Genomic DNA, 10,227 nt, shown 5'->3' with positions numbered 1-10,227 from the left:
ATGGGGACAGCACTGCCTCCAGGGCCACACCCTGTTTCCAGTCCCTTCAGACAGGCTCTGGAGCTCTGCCCTCAAGCACAGTTGAAGCCTCTGAGAGGAGATGCCATGACCTTCACCTTTACAGCCCTGCTCTGTCTTGGTGAGATGTGAAGAGGGGGAGGGGATACTGAGGTCTAGAAATGATCAGGGTCAGTAGCTGAGCACTCACCCATCAGGAGACCCCAGAGGCTTAGGTGTTTATGCAGATGGAAGGAGCTGATCACGTTTCAGGGACAAACCTATCACAGGAAACTCTCTTCCAGGACTGACTCTGGGCCTCAGGATCTCAATGCTGACAGATGACTGTCTGCAGCTGCCCTGACCTGCTCTTCTCATAAAGGAGCCATGCCTGGTCAGGGATGATGGAAAACACCACATGTGTGTTATTCCTGAGGGTGACCTGAGGGTCACGGGGTTAAGGACTGGAATTAGAGGATGGATGGTCTGAGTCCTGCCTGTTCTTTTTCTTACAGGGTCCCTTCCTAAGCCTATTCTTAGAGCACAGCCGGACTCTGTGGTCTCCAGATAGAGTTAGGTGACATTCTTTTGTCAGGGGACCCAAGGAGCCAGAAGTTACTGTCTCTATAAAGAAGGAAGCGAACATCCATGGTGCACAGAAGTTCCACCTAAATCTGGCAACAAGGCTGAATTCTCCATGTCAAAAATTTACCAGACCCATGCAGGAAATTACCACTGTTATTATCAGATCCATGGTAAATTTTGAGAGGACAGTGACATCCTAGAGCTGGCGGTGACAGATGAGAAGAAAAACAATGCCCCATCCTCAGGCTTCACTCTCAAGAAGTCAGGCTACTCTCAGTGCTGCACTGCCACCTCATAGCCCTGGAAGATAACAAGGCCTGAAATATTTCACTGATTCTGCCTTCTCTCCTAGGAGCAAAAAGTAAACACAGCCTGTCAGCCCAGTCCAGTCCTGTGGCGATCTCAGACAGAAGGTTACACTCCAGTGTATGTCAGGGCAGAATTATGACATGTTCATTCTGATTAAGGAAGGATTACAGAAGCTTTTCTGGAGGCAGGACTCACAGTATAATTATACTACTAGGAAATTTGAGGCCTTTGTCTCTGTGCATCCAGTGATCTCCAACCAGAGGTGGACATTCAGATGCTACAGCTATGGCAGTCCCAACCCACAAGTGTGGTCAGAGCCTAGTGACCCCCTGGAACTCCTTGTCTCAGGTGAAGAACCACAACTTTTCCACTTAATGGTGAGGTGAAACGGTGCTCAGGGAGGTCTTGATGTTGTGTTTTATTCAAAAAAGAGAGCCAGGATAAGTTTTGTAGAGTCAGGTAGAGTGAAGTGTGAGGAGTGCCTCTGAGCGACCCATCCCTTCTCCATGAGGGACCAACCATACGACAGATATTGTATAGAATAGAGTTTGCTTATGGACATGGGAAGGGGCGTTAAATAGAGACAGGCAGAGAGACGGGGAGGGGAAGAGGTCAGCAAGGAACACTTGGACAGAGAAGGGGCTGTGGGGAGGAACAGAGGGAAAAAGCAGTCAGAGAGAAAAAAGGCAAAGAGAATAGGAGAGTGAGGAGGGAATAAACACCTCTTCTCTAGGAAGCCAGGCCTACGTGGTTGGTGCCAGGTAGATGTTGGGCAGAGCCTAGAAGGAATGCTAACACTTGATGTGTGTTGTATGTGAGGAGCCAGGGCTCTTTAGCCCATTGACAGAGAGAGCACAGGAGACAGTGCGACCACAGATACAGATTTCAATGCAGAAATAGTACAAAAACCCAAGTTGTCCAGGACTGAGATGAGTCTTCACAGGTCTTTGTCCCAATCTGGATCACCTTAATTGCCATCAGCTTCCCTTGCAGCCCAGAAAGAGAAAGAATTGCAACTTCCTGCAGGAGTTGAAGAGCCCATAACCAGGGACAGAAAACCCCAGAAGAGGTAAATCACAGTTAGAGACCTTGACCTCTGCCTGCCTGGGATACCTCACTGCTAAGTGACATCTCCTTGTCCCTCCAGGTTAAACTCAACTGCTGCTACCCAGGAAGAAACCCTTTGTGGGAGAAAGAGGGTCCTGGGAGGGGAGATGCCTGAGGTTTCAGAATTACAGGGGCAGTGGAGATGTCCTGGGGGTTTCACTGTGTGGGTCTGAACTGCACAGGGATGTCACCACTTTCCCTGGTTTTCTGTCCCGACCTTGAGCAAGGCAGGAAACTAGGAGTTTGAGACAACCCTAGACTCTGGTCAGGAGACATTCTGTTTGTTTTGCTGTGACAGATGCTTCAGTGGAGGACATGCTAACTGGGGATGGTGTGGAGCTGGACAGTTAGGTAAGGTCCCTGTCGCCATCCATAGTGCTAAACCTTTGGGCCCAGTTTAGTCCAAGGGCCTTCTTTCATCTGTCTCCCTCACCTCTCTGCAATATCCACAGCTGACCACTCTGTCCATTCTGCCAGCAACTGCCTCCTGTGTGCTATGGACTCATTGCTTCTTGGTGTCTTAGCATCAGTCTTGGTTTCTTCTGAGGGGGAAGCCTGGGTGCAGAAACTCACAGTGACATCTAGGGGACCAGCAACTGCCATCAGGGAACACAGCAAAACAAAAGGAAATCGGGCAGCTATATCAGCTTTTGTTTTTCAGTTTGTGTATTGGTGTTTTGCCTGCATGTATGTCTCTGCATTACAAGCATATTGATGCTCCTAGAGACCAAAAGAGCATGTGAGGTATCCTAAAAGTAGGGTTATAGATGATTGTAGGCTGCCATGTGGGTTCAGGAAGCCAAGCTGGGTCCTCTGCAAGAGCAGCCAATGATCTTAATCATGGAGCCATCTCTCCAACTCTTGGAAACCATTTTCAGGAAGATGAACTGTGTGGCTGAAGACAACACAGCTAGGCTTAGAATGTTAGGTTAAGCCAGAACTATAAGAAGGAAGCCCAGGAAGATCCCTTCAGAGAGGCAGTAATCAAAACAGGTCATTCCATCCATGCTATGAAAACTTAAACACAGGAGATTTCCAGGGGAACATGGAGATGCTGTCTTTACCTCACTACTTCCCTGCTACAGAGACCACCTGACGAAGATCCCCAGGGAGAGACATATGCCCAGGTGAAACCCTCCAGGCTTAGGAGGGCAGGAGCTCTCTCACCTTCTGCCATGCCAAAGGAACAGCTGAACACACAATATGATCAAGCAGAAGAGGGCCGAGAAGTGGACAGTCAGGTGAGTCCTATCCTCCACAGACCTGCAGGTTCCCCAAGCCAAGCATATGTCTTCCTGTCAACGTCTCCCATTCCAGGTTTCTGAATCCAAGGAGCCCCAGGATGTGACCTATGCCCAGCTGTGCAGCAGGACACTCAGACAGGGGACAGCTGCACCTCCTCTCTCTCAGGCAGAGGAAGCCCCAGAGGAGCCAACTGTATATGCTGCTCTGGCGACTGCTTGTCTGTGGGCTGTTTCCAAGGACAGGGAACAATGACCCTCTGCCTGCCAGGATGCCTAACAGACACCACCAAGGGACTCTGGGAACTTTTGGAAACCTTACTGCACTTTAAGTAACATCACAGTTTGGAAATAAAGCCAGAGATTTCTCAATAATCAAGTGAAATGAGAAATGAAATAGAAGGGAAGGTTTTACATTGAGAGATAACTTTAACGATATTGCTCAAGAAATGAGAAAATTTACAGGCACAATTGCAGAGTCCCATAATTCCAACAAATTGGAGGCTGGGGCAGGAGAATTGCCTTTGTTTTGTGGTGATAGTGGGGTATGTAGTGTATTTCATTATAGACTGGGTACAGAGTGAGACATGTATCAAATAACATTAGCTACCAAAGGCCAGAATGGAGGTGTGCACCTGAAATTCTAGCACTTTGAAGGAATGGAGAGGAGAGTAAGGAAGTCAAGGACATCTTTAGCTACATAGCCTAGGAGTAAGAGGCTAGCCTGGAACACACTAGACCCTGTAAAACTAGATAAATAAGCCAGGCTTGGTAGTGCATGCCTTCAATCTAAGCACTAAGAAAGTAGAGACAGCCAGATATGAAAAAATCTCTGTGAGTTCAAGACCAGATAGTCTACAGAGTAACCTCCAACAGAGACACGTTCATATACAGAAATCTTGTCTCGAAATATATGAATAAAATAAGGCCAATAGGATGGCTCAGCAGTAAAAGCACTTGCGACCAGGACTAATATCCTAAGGTCAACAGCAGGAAGAGTAGAAGGAGAGAAAGGATTCCAAGAACATTCTCTCACTTCTACCCAAGACCTTTATGTCCTTCCCACACCCAATAAGGAAGTAGAACAATTAAACAATAAGCAAATAACCACATCGGAAAACTTGGCATGGTGGTATAAACTTCTTATCAAAGCTGGACTAGCTTTAAACTTGCTGTCCCCCTGCCTCAGCTACTGGTCTGTAGAACACTATATTCACTTTTTTTTTTTAAATGGCCTTTTTGTTTATTTTTGTGTATGATTGTGTGCCTATGTGAGTACATGTCATGTGTATACAGGCGTGCACAGAGGACAGAGAGGACACAGGGTCTCTAACCTGGGGGTGCTGAGAACTAAACTCCAGTCCTCAGCAAGAAAGTTGTATGCTCTTAACCACAGAGCCATATCCACAGCCTTGTTACATTTCTTTACAAAGTAGTAACAGAATCCAATTGCCCTTCTGACCTGCAACTCCACGTCCACCCAGGCAGATTCATGTCCCTGCTCACGAACCCAACAGCCCTATTTTTCTCCCCAGGAGATCTACCCTATCCAGGGACACAATTGAGGCCACCCACACAATACACATGTCATCTTGGACCCCCACAGTGCTCAGTGGACTTGGTATCTGTTCTGCTCTGCTGGAGCCCCTAATGGGTTTTGGGTCTGCAACTCTACAGGCACCCTAGGTTCATCAGTGTGCCCATTCCACCACACCTTAGCCCTGCCTGTCTCCCAGAAGACCTGCTATAACCACAGACACAGGAGGCCTGCTCTAACCAGGGAGAGAGGAGGCCCGGTCTAACCAGAGACAGCACTGTCTGACTCCCAGGAGGCTGACTGTAACCTGGGGCACAGAGCTCTACCTTTCTCCGAAGGAGATCAACTCCAAAATGAGACACTCAAGCTAGTTATCATCAGAGTCAACTAGATGGCAAAAGGCAAGTGTGAGATCATAATCAACAGAAGCCAATGCAAATTTGGCAACATGACAGAAGCCAGCTTTCCTACCACAGCAAGCCCTGGATGAATGAAGAGCAAGATTCTGACCTTGAATCTCATCTCATAAAGATGATAGAGGACTTTAAGGAGGATACAAATAATTCTCCTTAAGAAGTACAGGGATAGGCAGGCAAACAGGTAGAAGCCCTTAAAGAGGAAACAAATAAATCCCTTAAAGAAATACAGGAAAATACAATGCAACAGCTGAAGTAATTAAACAAAAGAGTCGAAGACATGAAAATGGAAATGAAAGCAATAGGAAGATGACAAATGGAGGTAACCATGGAGATGGAAAACCTAGGAAAGAGGACAGAACTACAGATGCAAGCCTCACCAGCAGAGTATAAGAGATGGAAGAATCTCAGGTGTAGAAGATAACACCAGTCAATGAAAATGCCAAAAGTAAAAAACGTAATAACCAAAACATCCAAGAAATTTGAGACCCCGATGAAAAGAACAAAACTAAGAAAAATAGGTATAGAAGAGGATGAAGATTCCCAGTTCAAAAGGCCAGAAAACATCTTCAACAAAAATTGTAGAGGAAAACTTGGCAAACCCAAAAAAAGAGAGGCCCATAAATATACAAGAAGCCTACAGTACATTAAATAGATTAGACCAGAAAAGAAAATAGCCCCTCACATAATAAAACTGAACACACAGAAAACAGAAAGAATATTAAAAACTGTAAGGGAAAAAAGGCCAAGTAACATACAAAGGCAAACCTAGCAGAATTATACCCAGCAGCCCCACAGAGAGGGGAACTGCCCTCCTCAGGCAACATGCTGTGACTTCCTCAATGTTGTGATTAGGCCAGGCAGTAGACTCTATGCAAACTTGTCTTACATAGATGACATTTCCATACCTGACCAGTGTCTACCTCACCTCTGACCATCACTGTCACAGCTACGTTGTAGCAGACATGTATGAGCATCTCACACAACAGTACCACAACTGTGTGGTTTTGCTTTGTTCCTTTTCACTTTTTTACGTGAAACATTTTTCTCTTTCGAACATTCTTGATGTTTCTGAGAAGGGTCTTGCTGTGTGTATCTGCTTGGAATAAGATTTAAAGTACTTTTTGTTTCATATTCTTTTTTTTTGAACCTGAAATGCTTTTTTATAGCATGTTTTACAAGGGGAGGGGGTAAGAGGGGCCAGGTGGTGGAAAAGTACAGAATCTTCTTGGCCTGTGCCTTGAAACATGTCATGGTCTATACGGTACACTGCCTTGAATTATGATCTACCTGCAGTTCTTCAGAAGATATGGTACACTGCTTGAGTTATGGTCTCCCTGCTATTCTTCAGATGATATGGTACACTGCTTTGAGTCTATCTGCAGTTGCCAAGCAGGATCTTGCAGTTGCCAAGCTTCAGAGGACATTGTGCAGGTGGGGAAAGGTAGGGGGTGAGGGTAAGGGCGAGGGTCCTGGCTTCTGGCATCTCCCCCCTCTCTGTTTAGTTAGAGAAGGCATCTTATGATCAATCCCAACTATGTGAATTTTGAATTTGGATGTCTAATTATGGGGGGTCTTAGACAAGTTCACAACCCCAAAACATTGATGTGAGATGAGTCATATCGATGGTCGAAGGCTTTAGTCTGTCGACGATGGGCAACTTCAAGGGACCCCGAGGTGGGTGAAAGGAGGGTGAGAGCCCTGTCTTAGGCCATGTAGGCTGCACCCACTCCCAGCACCATGCACTCCTTTTAGGCTGCATTGTGTGGGCCCCTGGGAAGTGGACCTACAGTAATCCCGTCATTGGGCTAACTCACAGCCATCCTAGTCCCTTGTAAATGTTCAAGTTTCCAGCCGTTTGTCAGTTTGGGGTATAATATTGTCATAAAGGAAGGCTCCCCAATGTTAGCGGCCATATCAAGGGCGGCCTTGGTTTAGGAAAAAGCCAATTTTTGTTGGGGTGATCAAGAGGCCAAGCTCTCCAGCGAGAGAAACGAGGGCAAAGCCAGGCATACCAGGAACCCTTCTGGAGGGCGTGGAAGTCTAGGGGTCAACCGTAGGGGGAGGCAGGGGAGCTGGCAGCTGTGTCAGTCTCCTGCGGAGTCACTTCTGGATCCTCTTCAATTTTCAGCTGATGGTAATGAACTTCAACCGTCTTCTTGATGGCAGAATCAACCTGGTTCCGAGGATGACAGGTCGCGGGTGACAATCTCTGTCTCACTCAATCTTGATGTCGTGGGCACGTCCTCTCAATGAGGGTCCGTCCGGAGGGGTCCGTGCCTCAAGCCCCACGTCTGGGTGCCACTTGATCCGACCGGTGGGCCCTAGTTATTCGTGGGGGTGAGGAGTACCGCAACCTGCTATTCTTCAGAAGATATGGTACTCTGCTTTGAGTCTATCTGCAATTGCCAAGCAGGATCTTGCAGTTGCCAAGCTTCAGGGGACATTGTGCAAGTGGGGAAAGGTAGGGGGTGAGGGTAAGGGTGAGGGTCCTGGCTTCTGGCACATCTGGATTAGAACTTCTAACAGCAGGCATCACGGGTGATTCATTTTTACCTGGAAAGAAAAACGAAGGGGATTCTCAGGGAGATTTCTCTTCCCTGGATGTAAATTGTTATTCATGGTATTTATGGTTGGGCCTGGCTTTGTGGGGGTATCTATTTGTTTCATTAATCTTTTTGGTAGCCGGTTAGCTGTGCCTTCTGTGGTATTGGACAGGCATATCAGTCCTCGGCTCCATAAGGGAACTAGGTCTGGGCCATTCCCTTTAAGGGTAAGAGGGTCCTTCCCCATATCTGTGGCAAAGTTTTGTTGGTCTTGGTGGTGGTCTTGAGGTCACCAACATGGTCAGCAACAGATTTGCCATGAGCTTTCAGCTTTAGAGAGATAAAAGTGAACAAGGCATGATGGAGAGTATTTCAGGGGGACTCCTTCTGAGGGGGTACCGTTCCCCCTCTTTTGTTTTTAAAGCCAATTTTTCAGAATTCTTGTAAAATCAGGGCAGAAGCACCAACAGTCGCTCCTTCCACACTCAGAGAATCATGAAGACCTTATTTAAGGATATATAAATCTATATTAATAATCTTTTGTCAAAGGACTTTTATAGCACCACTGACAATTAATCAGACTATATATCGATTAGAAATAGCTTTTTCTACTTTTTGTGAGATTACCTCTCCTTTGTCAATTAACTATTGAGGAAATTAGGGTTTACCTCTCTCTTGAGAATATTGAACAGAGATTTAAATTCTTTTGTGGAGGGCTTAAAATAGGATCTTAACCAATTAGCAACTCCTAGAAACTTTTGAAATTAATTTAAAATAAGTAAACTCTCTCCATCTCTCTTTTTTTTTAGACCCTTTATCTGTGTGGGTTTTTTATTGGATATTATATGTATTTACCTTTCAATGTTATCTCCTTTCCCATTCTCCCCCAAAACCCCTTATCCCATACCCCCTCCTAATTTTTGTGACGGTGTGCTCCAAACATCCTCCCTGTCCCATCTCCCTGCTCTTGAATTCCCACACAGTAGGGGATCCAAACTTTTGGGGACCATGGCCCTCCACTTTCACTGAAGTCTAACAAGGTCACCCTCAATTCCCTATACAGGTGCATGAGTCCCTCCCTTTGTGCTCTCTGGCTGGCGGTTTAGACTTTGGGAGCTCTGGTTGAAACTTTTGATACTCCTTCTAGAAAGGACCAACACATTCATACTTTGGTCTTCCTTCTTCTATCTGAGTTTTATGTGGTCTATATGTAATTTCTTAGAAATTGTGAGCTTTTGGGCTAATATCCACTTATCAGTGAGTGCATACCATGTATGTTCTTTTGAGATTGGGTCATCTCACTCAAGATGATATTTTCCAGCTCCATCCATTTGCCTTAGAATTTCATGAACACATTGTTTTTAATAGCTGAGTAGTACTCCATTGTATAAATGTACCACATTTTCTGCATCCATTCTTCTGTTGAAGGGCATCTGGGTTCTTTCCAACTTCTGGCTATTATAAATAAGGCTGCTATGAACATGGTGGAGCATGTGTCCCTGTTGTATGTTGAAAGTTCTTTTGGGTATATGCCCAGGAGTGGTATAGCTGGGTCCCCAGGTAACACTATGTACAATTTTCTGAGATACCGCCAGACTGCCTTCCATAGTGGTTGTACCAGTTTACAATCCCACCAACAGTGGAGGAGTGTTTCTCTTTCTCTACATCCTCGCCAACATGTGCTGTCACCTGTGTTTTTGATCTTAGCCATTCTGACTGGTGTGAGGTGGAATCTCAGTGTTGTTTTCATTTGCATTTCCCTGATGACTAGTGATGCTGAACACTTCTTTAGGTGCTTCTCAACCATTCGAGCTTCCTCAGTTGAGAATTCTTTGTTCATCTCTGTGCTCTATTTTTTAATAGGGTTCTTTGATTGTCTAGAGTCTAATTTCTTCAGTTCTTTGTATACCTTGGATATTAGCCCTTTATCAGATGTAGGGTTGGTGAAGATCTTTTCCCAGTCTGTTGGTTGCTGCTTTGTGCTATTGACTGTGCCCTTTGCTTTACAGAAGCTTTGCAGCTTTATGAGGTCCCATTTGTCAATTCTTGGTCTTAGAGTGCAGGCCATTGGTGTTCTGTTCAGGAACTTTTTCCCTGTGCCTATGTGTTCCAGGCCTTTTCCCAGTTTCTCTTCTATTTCTTTCATATTCTTAAATAATATATTACAATTGGGCATTGCAATGGTGTGTGTGTGTGTGTGTATGTCAGAATACAACTTGAGTAATCCTTTTTCTTGTATAATGTCAATCCTATGGATCACAGACTCAGGTCTTAAAGGTGGCAGCAGGCAGCTATATACTGAGCCATGTCACTGGCCCAACACTTATTTATTTATTTATTTATTTATTTATTTATTTATGGATTGATTGATTGTGTTTTTTGAGACAGGGTTTCTGTGTAGTCCTCTCTGTCCTGGAACGCACTCTGTAGACCAGGCTGGCCTCGAACTCAGAAATCTGCCTGCCTCTGCCTCCCAAGTGCTGCGATTA

The 10,227-nt window shown here is 45.5% G+C and overlaps 2 pseudogenes; both read left to right on the top strand.

Annotated features, from left to right (window-relative positions):
• Positions 1–3,618, top strand: LOC114627362 (annotated as a pseudogene).
• A 1,883-nt stretch (positions 3,619–5,501) lies between these two features.
• Positions 5,502–10,227, top strand: part of LOC114627361 — a 59,565-nt pseudogene continuing 54,839 nt past the window's right edge.

The sequence above is a fragment of the Grammomys surdaster genome, unplaced genomic scaffold (genome assembly GCF_004785775.1).
Source record: "Grammomys surdaster isolate TR1022 unplaced genomic scaffold, NIH_TR_1.0 252, whole genome shotgun sequence".
Taxonomy (NCBI): domain Eukaryota; kingdom Metazoa; phylum Chordata; class Mammalia; order Rodentia; family Muridae; genus Grammomys; species Grammomys surdaster.
Note: the sequence above shows the minus strand (reverse complement) of the source record. Positions and strands in the feature narration are given on the sequence as shown.